Genomic DNA, 14,316 nt, shown 5'->3' with positions numbered 1-14,316 from the left:
CCTGAACCATCACCAGTAAAATCTCAGCTGTCTTAATATCATTTTATACTTGTTACAGAAATCTCAAAATATCATATACATCTCATTACCATTCTGAAATTATGATAGTTTATATACTCACCACTGAATATTGATATTTAATGTTTCATTTTAAAAAGCTCATATATTACTCTATCATAAGTTTTAAAAATATTTTGATATGTACATTTTAACCAATTTCCTTTCTAGAGCTGTCATGAAGTTAAAAAGAATGAATCATGTAGTGGGAAACAATTTGGAAAAAAGAAACAAGTGTTATCAGTCACAGGATGAATAGATACAATTATTTGGTAGGTGACCTGATAAAATTTAAAAATTTCTTTTGTGTATATAGGACATATACAGTATGGCTTATTATGCCTACCTTGAAACTGGTTCTTCCTTCAATCAAATTCTGTGGTCTCAGCATGGAAGTCATACTCTTCCATGTCACTCCACACATGCAAATGATTGGTATAAGCTGGGCACCTGGCCCAGACTGGACCAATCACAGCCTTTCCCTGAGATTTTTGAACATGGGGTATATACAACAAATGGTATCCCCTTTTCCATAATCGATGAGCTGAAAGTACAAATTGGGTGCCTATGTTGCTGGTATGTGGAGGGAAGGACTGGCTTTTTAACAAGAGAAAGTGAAATCAACATTCAGAAAGAAGCAGGGACAGGAGGTGTAAAGAGAGCTTTGATTGTGTTTGAACACTGGGTCTGAGTTGTTTCTGAGTTCCAGCTTCCTCTCCGCCCTGGGTAAATGTTCAACATTTTACCCAGATTCTTTGAGACAACCAAGCTCAAGTTTTTCCTAAACCACTTGTGTTTTGGGTTCCTGTCATGTACAAAACCCACACAGACATAAGCAATAGAGCCAACACTTTAAGGAAGACCTGCCTGGCAGTTCAGAAACTTGGGAACATTCTCAGCCTGCTTTTATAGATGTTTGGTCACCACAGGAGGCCAAAGACCTCTGAAGGCAGCAGCAGGCTGAAAAGTTTCCTTACTGGAGTTTGGACCTGTGCTGGTCCCAATTTGGAAGAGTTGGAAGCAGAAGTGGCAAGGCAGCCCAGGGCAGTAGGAAGATCACAGAACTGAGCCAGGAGCCTTAGCTACAGTGCTCACCTATGACTTTGGTTAAGTGATTTATCTCTGGACCCAGTCATGTGTCATTTTTTTAAAAATGCCATTTGTAAGGTCTGCCCCAACAACCCAAATCTATGATTCTACATGAGAGCAGGGCAGAAAACAAGAGTGATAGGAGCGATTCAGGATCCTTTAAATGCCATTTGTAAGGTCTGCCCCAACAACCCAAATCTATGATTCTACATGAGAGCAGGGCAGAAAACAAGAGTGATAGGAGCGATTCAGGATCCTTCTCCAAAGGGCAGTTGGTGTTCTTACCCAGAGCAGAAAACAAGAAATTGTAGGAATGTATGGAAAAGAGCCAGTCCCCTCCTTGCACCTGTGCCAGTTTAATGAGTCATTAAAGGAGGAAAAATGGGAACTGCTTTATCCTTTGCACAGTGGGTGCATTTTCTTCTCTAGCATCCTTCAGAGGCTGGAGACTGGACAGGAAGAAGGAAGAAAGGGACAGTCCTGTCCTTTGGTGAGATTTTAAGTTTCAGTAACTTTTGGAGAGAAGATTCTGGGAGTCAGAGACTGAGCCAATGTTTCAGGAGGAAAAAAGCACTAAGAAGGAGCCCCCTGTCTGCCAGCCAAGACCCCTGTCCTCCTTTTGTGGATATTCACATTTCTCATTCTTCAAAATCATTCTGATGAATCACAGCATTTCATTACTAAGTCAGAAGGGTGAGTAGAGAATTCCATCCAGGGGCCCAAGACAGCTCTTCTCTCCCCAAGTACCCAGTCACAGCTTTGGGAAGGAAGAGAACAGTAGAAACACCTCACCCTCATCAGACCCAGTTTAGGGTCAATGTGAACACCTGAAGGAGCTACTAAGATGCCTAGGACATTGGTTCTCATTCCTAAGCGTGCTCGGAATCACCTGGAGGTGACGAAAACCCAAAAACCTCTGACCCTACCCCTAGAGTTTCAGATTCAGTAGGTGTGGGGTGGGGCCTTAGAACTGCATTTCTAGCAAACTCTTGAGTGAGGCTGATGCTGCTGGTCCACAGACCACAGTTTGAGAACCAAGGCCCTAGAGTAATTGTGCAGGGTCAGCAGCATGGTATTTAGGATCTCAAATTCAAACTCACCCTCTCTCTTATCAGCTGTGTGGAAAAAGGAGGGACCATGTTCTCCTTCTCAGAGACTCATCAATTACTACCTTGTCAGGAACCTCCACTCTTTGTGTAACTAGTACTGGGAAGATAGCTTCCACTATCCCCTCCACCCCTTCCTTTATTTGCCTCTCCCACCCCCAACTGAAATGCTCTGTGAGATGGGAAATAGGCAGTGAGCAAGCAGAGCTCCGCCCCCACTTGGCTTTTTCTCTGCCATCTGGCTGCTCACAGCAAGGCTGCGTATTTTGCTCTTTCAAAAGCTGCAAAACTCCTGAGGCAGGTTCTGTGCCTTAAGAGGGAGGCGCGGAGGAGGGAGGTGGGGCCTAAGGCACTCGAGCTGCCCTGTCTCAGACACGTATCTCTGCAGCACTTTCTCCTTCGGTGGGTCCCAATGGAGTAAGTCTACGAGTAGGACTAGTCTAATTCTGGTTGCTGGTCCTAACCATTTTTTTCCAATCAAGCTTTAATAAAAAAGCCTGATATTTTCACCACTAAGCCCTGTCTAGGTTTCAGAGTGGTTCGCAGCAGGGGAAGGGACGGCAATTAGCACCTTGGTAGGGCCCTGACCAGACAGTATCCTTTCTAAGTCAAGGATGAAAAGTCACACACACCACTTAAGAAGTTGCTGTAGAAATTAAAGATAATACACAGATGACAGTTTCCTTATAACAGCAGTCATAGAATATGCAGTACATAGCAGATGCTCAAAAGACAGTATGGGTTTCAAAAACTCTTCCCAGCAAGTTTTCTTGTCCTGTAGGCCTAGATTCAGAGGAATTCTCCCAAAAGTAGATTCTGTGGTCATTGCTTTTGGTGTCTTTTCCAACTGTCAAGTGGAATAGTTCTGTGAATGCGGCCTAAGAGCAAGCTAAAGATTTTGACAATGAGATGATCCATGTTGGAGTCTTGTAACCAAGGCTGGCTGCAAGAAAAGAGTCTGTGTTTGTACCTTTCTGTCTGCATACTGTGTGTGCATATAAAAACACACAGGGACACACACAGTATTAATAAGGAACCCAACCCATCTTCAACAAAAAAACCCAACACAAACCTGAATACAAAATGAAGCCAACAGATGTAGCTTCAATAATGATTCACTAAAAAGCTTTGGCCAAATTTTTTTCATTAAACTAAAGAATAGCAGGAAATTTTTGCATATCATCTCTCTTAACTCCTTAGGGGTTTTAAAACCCAAGGCATTAAAACCCAAGGCATTTACTTCATCCATAACTAAGCATCTTTGGTCTTCAAATGTCATCCTGAAAATCACAGTGCCATTCTCAAGGGAAAGATGCTATTCAAGGGCATTTTTAAAATCCTTTCTCAAATAAAGAAAATCAAAGACTGTCAACATATTTTCCCATTTTATCATGCATGTTGCTCAAGCTAAAAAAAAATGAGATACCAAGACTTGTTGTCTCTTTAAGCGAACTCAACATTATAAAGAGGAAATGAAACATATGGCCTTCACCTAACCTGCCTAAAGAACACTGGAAATCTGGGGTGGCAAATGGCAGATAATGGGACATGATAACAACAGTCCCTCTCTCCCAGAGTGGTGAAGGTAACAGTACTTCACAAGTATTAGTTCCTTTAGGTCTCATGACATATGCATGGCCACTGTTGCTTTCTTTTTACAGATGGGAAAACTGGCTTAGTTCAGATTAGGTAGCTGGTCATGGTCATAAAACTGAAGTGGTGGAGATGGGCTAAGTACCCAGACATATGACTCTCAATCCAGTGCTCAATGAGACTGTCTGGATACTTAAGTTGCTCCTGCACACTCATGTCACCCTATCTCATTTGGGTCTTTAGCCCAGAGGACTGAGTTCTTTGGATTTTGCTGACTCATGTTCTACACATTAAGAACATGCTTTCTATTAGAAGATCTCAGTGGATTGCATGCAACTCATGGGAAAACTCGTAAGATGGTTGGGTGGCGGGGGGAAATGGACTTTGCATTTAGAGAGACAAGAATTCCAAACTCTTTTGAGGCTGCCACAGGAATGAAATGAGATAATGTATGCCAAGGGTCTAATGTAGCATGCTGTAGGCATTCAATAAGTTAGCTACTGTTTTTTCTTATAGTCATCAAGTGGCATCTTCATTCTCAACTGGAGAAAGTAGGCTGCAGAGTAACTGACCAGTGGTTTTAGACTTGTTTCATGAGGATTGGGGAGAAAAGAAATGCAAAATTCAATGCTCAGTTGGTAATGGCTTTCTCTTAAAGATAAAAAAATGGGACTGATTTACCACATGATGCCTTTATTTATTTTTCTGACCTAGACAAAAGGACACTGGATACTTGAAAAGGAAAGTTAGAAACTGATGTGTAGGAAGATTTTCTCGAAAGCCAAATCAACAAGCAGGGCTTGCATATACCATTCCACCAATTCTGGCAAAACAGCAGCAAATATGTGACTTGAAGACAAAAGCTGGCTGAAGTCACCAGTCTATCCCTCTGGTGACTATAATATATTTAACAATAAATGTGTGTAGAATGGCATTAAAAACATCCTTTCCATCTTAGTGAAAAGTAAAGAATTTGAACTGTGATTTTATATATGTTAAACAGCTTGGCTTTATATGTGAAATTGACTTAAGTCACGCATAGGCAATGGTTTTTCATCTCTGAATGTAAAACTTTTAGAAATGCTTTTCTTGAGACTCTTTTGATCCTCCATTAGCATTTTAATCCCCGACTCACATAGGTGATAAAACAACAGGTCAGGAAAATAAATTATTTGCCAAAGTTTGTTAAGCTAGTTGGGGTGAACAAAGTGCTTCCTTGGGGCATAATTTTATTCTGCCATTTAGGGTGAATCTACACTCCTGAGTTGTCTTGATTATAACATTTGATCAATAAAAGGAGTTACTTACAGTGGTAGAATGTTTTTCTCTGCAAAGGGTAGTTGGTATCCTCAGTCACTCATTTGTTTCCTATATACCTGGTTATATGCAATAGGCACTATTATAGGTACTGAGGATTCAGAGATGGTTAAGATTTTGCCCTTGCTCTCAAAGACTAGTCTGTTAAGGAAGAGAAATGCATAAGTACATAATCACAAAGCACTGTGATAGATCTTACAAGGGAGATGGGAACATTGCTCATTGATAAGAAGATGTAAATTTCTAAAAGCAAGAGTTGGAGGGATAACACTTCTACCTGATCCTGAATCTTAGGACCTTGTTTAATGATAGGAAGTTTTCAGAGTAGGGAAGAGGAGTGGCTTGAGAACTACTGCCATCCAAAAGATGTTGCTGTTTCTCTGTCACTCCCTATTCTGGCATTGTTCAATGCATTTTATAGTTGAGACTTTCTGGCCTAAGGGGTACCATGTTTCTTGAAGTTTGCCCTGTTCTCCCTATGAGCAGTGGGAAATGGTCTCTATATGGAAAGATCCTAATAGACTGGGACACTAGAATATAGACATGTACTTAAAGGAAATTTTAATGATATCCTACTTGATTACTATGGAAATAGAGACAAACTTATACAAGGATCTACTCTATCCTAGATATTTACTAAGTTCCTTGATGGCTGAAGCTGGTTCTTAATATGTATTCTGTTTGTGATGTAGCAACCTCTCCATGGATACAAACCACTCAATACAAACCTTTAATCAATTGGCATATTGTAGATAGAGAGCCAAGCTCTTTTCCATGTTGGGTTAATGTCTTAAATTCTAAAAAGGATCCTCTGTGGAAACAGGCCTTCTAAAATAGCAATACCTTAAAAGAAGATGCCCAGCAAAATGCACTGATGGCAGAAACATGCATGTTTTAATTACTGCTCTATGGTCAGTAACCAGTGTTTTTCTGGTACATGACAGATGCTCAATAAATATTTGTTGAATTAATTAATAAAGAGTGCTATAAAGAAACCTGATTTATGTTTGAGAAATACAGGGACAGTCATCTTGGAACTGGAAAAAAAAGTGGTTACATTCAGCAATTTCTCAGCCAAAAATCAGGAATACTATTTTGATCTCTAGTGTTATAGTGAAGTTATCATGGACTTTCCCATTAAAATAAAAAATTCACTGCACAGGACTACTGCATAATGCAATTGTTTGCCAGGTATCTTCCTAGCAGGCTTACTGGAATTTATTTCCTTCTACTTTCTGTTTATCAGTGGAGAAGCCACAGTGTGATTTACCTCTAGCTAGCTGTCAGAACAAACTCAGACTAAATGAAGGGAAATTTAAGAAATATACCATTTTGTAATTTGCCAGTCACTCTTCAAAATTGTACAAAAGATGAATTTGAATAAAGGAAATCAGGAATTTTATCTAAGGTTCTCCATTAAAGGGAATTCTGTCCAACTTGCAGGACTCTCAGAGCTCAACTGAGGGACTTCTCCTAGAATGGTAAAAATGCAAGAGGGCAGGGCAACTCTGGCCTCAGGGGTGTACCTATGAGGTTTTCATTTTCTTTCGTGCAGTCACCAGTAAATGACAGAAACCAGTCACTCAAGCCTGCAGGCTTGAAAAGTCATTTCCCAAGTTGTGAGTAGTGTCATTTGAACATAGACAGCGATGGGTAGGTTGGGACCAGATGGTCATTTTGTAGAATCTACCACTTTAGGGGGAAAACAACCTTTCTCTTCAAGTATAAAATGGAGCACCTGGATGATGAGGTGAGTCAGCAGACAGTGCAGACATTCTCCATTTAAGACATGGAAATTAGCCATCTTTGGGTAACAGGAACCAAAGCAAATCAATGGCAACAAAACCCCAAAAGCAGAAGAAAAGATACGTGAGTTGTTTCAGTTTTTCCCTTCACGTGGATCAGAATTTGGATTCTGTCACTAACTAAGTGAATCAAATATATTTTTCCATGACCCCAGAAAGCAATCCATAAATCTAGTGCAGCTGTCATTCAGCATCAATTCTGGCAGACACTATAATTCACTTTGAGTTTCTCTATAATGATGAGCAAAGAAGAGGAAACACTCACCCTTAAACGGGATCTCCCTCCCACCGTCTCTCTTTGGGGATTCAGATTGGTTCTTATTATCAGGTTATCACTACTGAGGCTGAAATCTATATCAGCATCAAGAAAACCAGTCAGGCTCTCATCTTGTAATATTAGGTTTTACCAAGCAAGGTGGAAGAATGCTGAAATCTGAAGTAGGTATGGAGTTGTAGCAACAAAAAGAACGTGACTTTTCTGGAACATGTGAATTTAATTCACGCATGACTATGAATTTTATTGTTAAATATTGTCCTGGAGATGCTCGCCTCTGATCTTTAAATCTCATTGGCTACCTTTGCTTCCTTCTCTCTTTCCCTTGTCCTTTATGAAATGTTATTTTACCACACTCCAAATTTGATTAGTTTTTGAGCTGGCTATTAATATCATATGATTGAGGTCATAGGGAAATGTTAATTTTTAAGTACTTAAGAGCTCACAGATTCTATAAAAGCTTCTGTTTTTCCTTTTCTAAATGGCAGAGGAAGAGGGCCAGTGAGAAAATAGCAGCAAATAAATTGCTTTTAAGTCAGACAGGAGATGATCAAAAGATGGTCTAGAAAGGAATTTTAAAAAACAGTTAATTAGGTCAAAAAAAGAATTACAAGAAGTTTAAGCAGGTTGTAGGAAACAGGCTGTGCCACAGAGCCGTAAATATGATTGAGAAGGACAGGAGAGCCTTAAAGCAGAGATGACTTATATCAGGACTTTGAGGGAAAAGGCAGGATTTCTTAAGTCTGATCAGAAAGACTTCAGAAAGATGATGTCAAAGAAATTGTTGAGGAAAAAAAGAGAGAGATCAAGAAGGGAAGTTGCAGATGTAACTGATCTTATGAGCAGGTAGAAAGTTAGGTCAGTTATTCAAGCAGTATTAAGGCACTGCCAGCTGAGACCATCAGGTTACTGGACCCAGAGCTATTATCTGGAGTTTTCAACACTGATTCATTGACTTCTGAGTGGCAGGGGTATCGGGAAACATTAGTTCTGTCATTCTACAGACGAAGAAACTGAATTCAATAGTGGTTAAGTGACTGACTTAAATATAGCGTGATTCCAAAACAAGAAATTATAGTTGTTCAGGGCTAAAACCAGGTCTCCTGGCTTTTGATCAGCAACCTTGCCCTCACACCCTGCAGCCCAACTGAGGGTGGGGTGGGGGGAAGATATTGCAAAAAACAAAAAATCATGTATGTTCTCTGTGCCTCATTTGGCCAGTATGGAATATGTGGATGATGCAAGAGGTAGCATGGTATACAATTAAGAGTAAATTTTGTCTCTTCTCTGTGATGTTAGAAAAATTACTTAGCCTTTCTCTGCCTCACTTTCCTCATCTGTAAAACGGAAATAACAACAGGACCCTGATTACAGGGTTGTTACGAGGATTCAGTGATCTAGTATAGGTAAAAACTTTTAGAATCAGTGGCTCCCTCTTCTCCCTCACAGGCCTATTCTGATTAATCACAGCTTTGGGTGTCTCTGTCCTTCTAAGTCAGACTTACGGCTTACTAAATCTTATCTAATAATATACATGAACTCATTCAGCTATGGTTTGCATCATTCATTCAGAAATCAGGAACTGCTTGGATTTTTATATTGGGTGAAGTGCTTTGAGAAGCACAGTCCTTGTGAAGAAAATCATGTAGAATGGAGTAGCTATTATCATTACAGCAATGGTAGCAGTTCCAAAGAATCAATAGTGCAGCTGGGGTTCTCTGGAAATTTCTCTGAAACCCCTTCCTCTTGTAAGACAAACTTTAAAAAAAAATTCTTTTCTCCACTCACCTTGTCCTGCTTCATCAATGCTATGTTGTATCTCCTCCCTCCCTCTTACTTGACACTTGGAAGGCCCTCTGTATTCAACTCAATAACCACAAGTCTGACCTCCTCCTAAAGCATAAAATGTCACTACCACCCAATTTCCCCCAGGGAATCAACTTGAAAATCAACATGTTACCTAAGGATGTTTCTCCTGCCAGTGTTTTGATGAAGAACAAGTGAGGATAGTCCCCTGACACTTTAGAGTGAGAACTGAAATAGCAACAAGATTTATGTCTGCAACTGCCATTTATTCCTGCACAGGAAGCCATTGACTATTTTGGTTTGACAGTTCCATCAGTATTTGGAATTTTCAAGCTCCACTGTGAGAGTAGTAACCACAAGATTAAAAATGAAAATATAGTTCAGACCTTGAGCTAGCCCTGGAATGGGGGTAATAAGCAAAAGCCAGCTAGGATGGTAGGGAAAGAAATATATTGTCCACCTCACCTCACTTTTTCAAAATTTTACCATAGCATCTCCTCTCCCCACCCCTTGCACCCCACCCCACCCCACCCCACCACCTAGTTCTAGCCTCTCAGGGTTAGTTCTGCAAGTCACGCTGTCTGAAACATGCACAGAAACCTCATCTTTTTCAGCCAGCCAGCCAGTGTATCTGACAATGCAGAATACTCACAGGCTGGAAGAGAGTGCTCTGCATGGTTTTTATTCAAGTGAGCTTTCTGTGTACCTTTCATCCCCAGATTCTTCACCCACTTTTCAGTCTCTCTGGTAGGTGTTCATGTTGAATTTGTTCTATTTGAAACTTACAACCAACTTCTGGGCAGGACTTCTAAGTCCATGGGTATGCTGAAGACTGACGTTAAAAGATGCCTAAATGAGGCCTGATTTTTTATTAAGTTAATCATCCTTTATTATACCAATTTGCTCCTTTCTGTTTCCGGAAGAATGCAAATTTAATCCCTTCTGTCAATAACAATTCCCAAATGTTAAAAAGGACCTGGTTGCTTTATTATATCAGCTTCTGCTCAGAAGGCAACTTTAGAGAATAAAGCACCAAGTGCTCAGTTTGTCATTCAAGGCCTTCCACAGAAGGCTCCAACTCTCCATTTCCTCTACACAAACTTCCCACTCCATCCAAATATTTTTTGGATTTAACTTCTCCATGGTAAAATCACCCAATAATTCACAATTTTATTTTTACTTTGTTAAACATGAACAACCACACATGCACAAACATAATACAAAATGTCCTATAATTATCTTATAAGACATTCCTAAACTCTAGGTATTAATCTCAGATTGATGGTTATCAATCAGAAGATTAATGTTTCTGCTAGTGGCTTGGGCTTGCTGCAACTTTTACTTAGCAGACCTCCCTCACCTTTCCCCAACTTCCCAGGTAGCTGAAGCCCCACCTCCTCTCTCAGATTATTCTAGTCCACTGAAATGTTATCTTCCTCAGAATTTACATTCCTTGTTTTTGGTCACATTCACTTGGCAAATAGAATTATTTCCTTGTGATTTCTCTTCTACTGTTTTATTGCATTTTCACCCTGATATTATTTATTAATTTTTATTGTTTATTATTTTCACTAAGATTACTAGATGCTAAATTTTATGAGGTCAGAGGCCTCTAAGCATGAGACTTTATATCTTCCTTGGGGCTCATTTACGTGTCTGGTGCCCACTGATTGGTCAGTATCTTCCCATCAGGTTAGTCCCTGCTGACAATGGATGACATTGCAGAAATGTTTCTAGTGCTGAGGCTGAAGACACCAATTTTCTTACCTTTATAGAATTGTAAAGCAGTTTCACAGTGTAAGAAAAATAGTTTATTCGTGGTGCATCAAATAAAAGGCAGATTATCTGTTTTTAATCCTTCATGTCTCCTCTCTCAACCTCTTTCTCAAATTATCTTTCATTTCTACTAATCATCAAAACCTACATGTTTTGCTAAAGGCTGGCTGCTATGGGAAGAGAAGCCACTAGCAGAAACAAACATTATCTGATTGATAACCATCAATCTGAGATTAATACCTAGAGTTTAGGAATGTCTTATAAGATAATTATAGAACATTTTGTATTATGTTTGTGCATGTGTGGTTGTTCATGTTTAACAAAGTAAAAATAAAATTGTGAATTATTGGGAGTTTTTACCATGGAGAAGTTAAGAAGTTATGCATCGTTTCATATTCTGAATGCCAAGGTGGTAATGCAGAAAATGACAATGAGCAAACAAGCAGGTACCATCAGAGGGTCTGTGTAAATGTTTCTTGGCACATTTGTATGTCCATCTGCTCCTGCCTCTTCTGCAATATTGCTCTGGATTTAAAAAATTTTAAACTTAAAATAGGAAATATCTCATTTTTTTTCCTGAAGCTTATCAATAATGCAAATGTTAAATTCATGCTTCAATTGCTTTTGTCTTTAATTTCTCAGTAAGCTTTTCTAGAATGAGCTCCGTAATTGTGCATTTCACCACTTCCTCCCAGATCTGTGCCCTTTGCCAGTTTCACCGCAGTGCTCTACCTCCGCTGCCCCCACCTCAGTCTTCCACTAGCAAACAAACCCAGCAGTATTACTAATGTCCAAGCACGTAATTCCGGGAGCGTTAGTTTTTTTTCACTTGACGCAACTACGCAGAGAGCTGTCTGGAAATGGCAACGTTAAGTCAAAGCATTTTTTAACACTCTCATCCACCTTTTCTCCCCTCATCCTATCCCTAAACCATAGTTGTTTATTTCATCTGTAGGTTGTAGAGTTATAAAATTCTTCCATGCAGTTACATACTTTTGAATAATAATTTTATACCCATTTACAATAATAGATCAATATATACTTATGTAGAAACACATGGTTACCCATAAAAATGAAAAACACTAGGAAATAAGTAACTAGGAATGAAAGTTCCTTCTCTGTGTGGAGAGGGTATTTTAGCACGTCTAATATATAAATTATTGGAGTAATGACTGACTAAACATAATCCAAGATCTTCTGTTGAGGCTTTTCAGGGGATCCTGATAGCATTTCTTTAAAGTGCTGTATAAATGTTCTTACATATGATGCTGTTACTCACATTTAACAACTACTCAAATAGTACAATTTTGCACCTAGTCATTTTATGCCAATTTTATCTATGTCATACAGCTGGAAATATCCCTGTGATAATTTTTTGTTCATTCAGAGGCTACAAGCCTAGAGTAGAAAATGGTTAAAGTACTTATCACCGCCTTGGCAAAATCCCGCAGTGCTGTAATATAAATTGCAGTGGATCTTTAGGTCAGAGTCCAGTTTCTGCCTAACACCGTGGCCCTTTTGCCTGCATTACCCGGAAGGACACAGTTGGATTCTTCTGAGGAAAACTGGTTTTGCATGGTCAAGATTAGAAACTGGGAGGCTGAGATAATCTATGTCCACTCATTCTGAAACCATGGCCAAAGTGGTAAAATCTGTACTCTATAGTACTTGTAATATTTCTCAAAGATGTACTTTTCTGGCTTGTGTGCTTGTGTTAATGCCTAATTACAAAGATAGGGGACAGGAAAGGGGAAGAGTGCTTCATCCTTAAAGTTGATTCTACTTATTCGACTACCCCTGTATTTTTATCAAGCAAAAGTATATATGGAGATACATCATTCCATCAATAGATCGTGTTGGCATCTTCATATGTACCTCATTCATGTCCACCCATGTAGATCGGATCTACTGTAAACAGATCTACTCTGTGTTACAACAAACAAACCCTTGATATCCGACTGTAAGATAAATGCAGATTTTTTTAACGTGTGTTTTCCTACCTTAAAAAGGGGAGGAAGGCAACACTGGAAATTTTCACAAGTAGACTTTTTTTTTTTAAGCTATTCAAGAGTTGAAGATGGGAGCAGGTAATTGCCTGCAAAAGAGTCCTTGTGGACAGTATTTATTTTTTCTTTCTTTCTAACTTACTATGTCTGCTACAATCGGCGTCTCTGTGAAATCAGGGTCTCAGAGAGGCAATTTTGCCTCCAGCCCTGACCAGGCGCCTCTGCCGCAGGTAGATGTGGCGCTGCGGCCGGACCACTGTCCGCGGTGCTGAAAGGTCTTGGGAGCCGGCGCGGTTCTCGGTATTGCTGTCCAGGGTGCTGAGTGCCGGACGCCGCAGTCCCCGAGGCGAGCCCACCTCCACCAGCCCTCGGCAGAGCCCTCCCACCCAGCACAACTCGCCCGCCTCCCTCCAGCCTGCAGTTGCCGTGAAGCGGGCTGCATAAATCAAGTCCGTAGGGCACAGAGGCTGCTGTCGCGGCTGCAGCTCAGCCTGCCCGGGGCGGGAACTCCCCTTTCTCCGTTCGCCTCCCCAGCGCCCACACCCTGCCTTCTCCTTAATTCTTCCCTGGATAATACAGCCCTAACGACAACAGTCATAATAATGTTAGAACTACAGGGTTTGTTTGTTTTGGTCTACAGAAAAAATAACTAGCAGCCTAAACATCTCTGAAAACTGCATCGCAAAATGGAAGAGAGAGGGTCCCACTACTATTTAAAAAGAGTAAGTTATTATTCGGAACCCTTGAGCTTCCTCCCGTCGCTCTTATCTGCAGTGTGCCCATTCATCCCTTCCCCAAGCAGCTCACCTCGAAAATACTTTATAAAGCTACAGGCGGGAGTCCAGCCAGACGCGCACGCACGGAATACCGCACCCTAGTTGCACAAATACTTGTGTGTACCCAAGCTCAGTTTGTCTCCCCAGCTGCGGCCGGCCCTCTCTGGGTATGCAGCCAACCAGAACCAGAACCACGACCTGGGGAGGGGGATCCTTACCTTGGCTTCTCCAGAGGATGGTGTTCGCCGGCCCCAGCAGGTTCCAAGTGTGGAGGATCCGCCAAGCAAGGAGGGAAGCAAAGACAGCGCCTGACCTCCCCGAGGTTTCGTCCTCAATGCAACGTGAGCTCTGCCCTCATCAAAGATGGCCGTCCCTTTTGACGTCAGCAGCTTTTAATAGCCTTCTCCTGGAGGGGCGGGTAGAAAGTGTGTTGGGGGAGGGTGGAGCGGGGACGCGGGTTGCGGGGCTGGGGGGGGAGGAGCTGCGACGTGCGGAGCGCCTGACTCAGCTCCCTGTGCGCTTTACTGCAAACCCTTGTATTTTAATCTTCTATAAACACCCGAACTGGACGATTCTTATGACTCCATTTTAACACCCGATCTCGGGCAAACACATTTATCTCGTGGCTGGTTTTCTGATATTGTTTTGTTTATATATGTGTGTGTGTGTACTTGTATGTACGTGTATATGTATGTGTATGTGTGACACATT

The 14,316-nt window shown here is 40.9% G+C and overlaps 1 protein-coding gene across 3 annotated transcripts in view; it reads right to left on the bottom strand.

Moving 5' to 3' along the window:
* Window positions 1–13,981, bottom strand: part of SNAP25 (synaptosome associated protein 25) — a 77,003-nt gene extending 63,022 nt beyond the window's left edge. Inside the window, exon 1 of one of the 3 annotated variants that reach the window (XM_017673970.3) lies at window positions 13,824–13,981. The gene's annotated coding sequence lies outside the window, so the exon portion shown is untranslated. Of the gene's footprint in view, window positions 1–13,636; window positions 13,752–13,823 lie in introns of those variants that run through there. The other 2 variants (XM_017673967.3, XM_017673968.3) reach the window with 2 other exon arrangements.
* Between the last annotated feature and the right edge of the window lie 335 nt (window positions 13,982–14,316).

The sequence above is a fragment of the Manis javanica genome, chromosome 5 (assembly GCF_040802235.1).
Source record: "Manis javanica isolate MJ-LG chromosome 5, MJ_LKY, whole genome shotgun sequence".
NCBI classification, from domain to species: Eukaryota; Metazoa; Chordata; class Mammalia; order Pholidota; family Manidae; genus Manis; species Manis javanica.
This window is presented reverse-complemented; position numbering and strand designations above follow the sequence as displayed.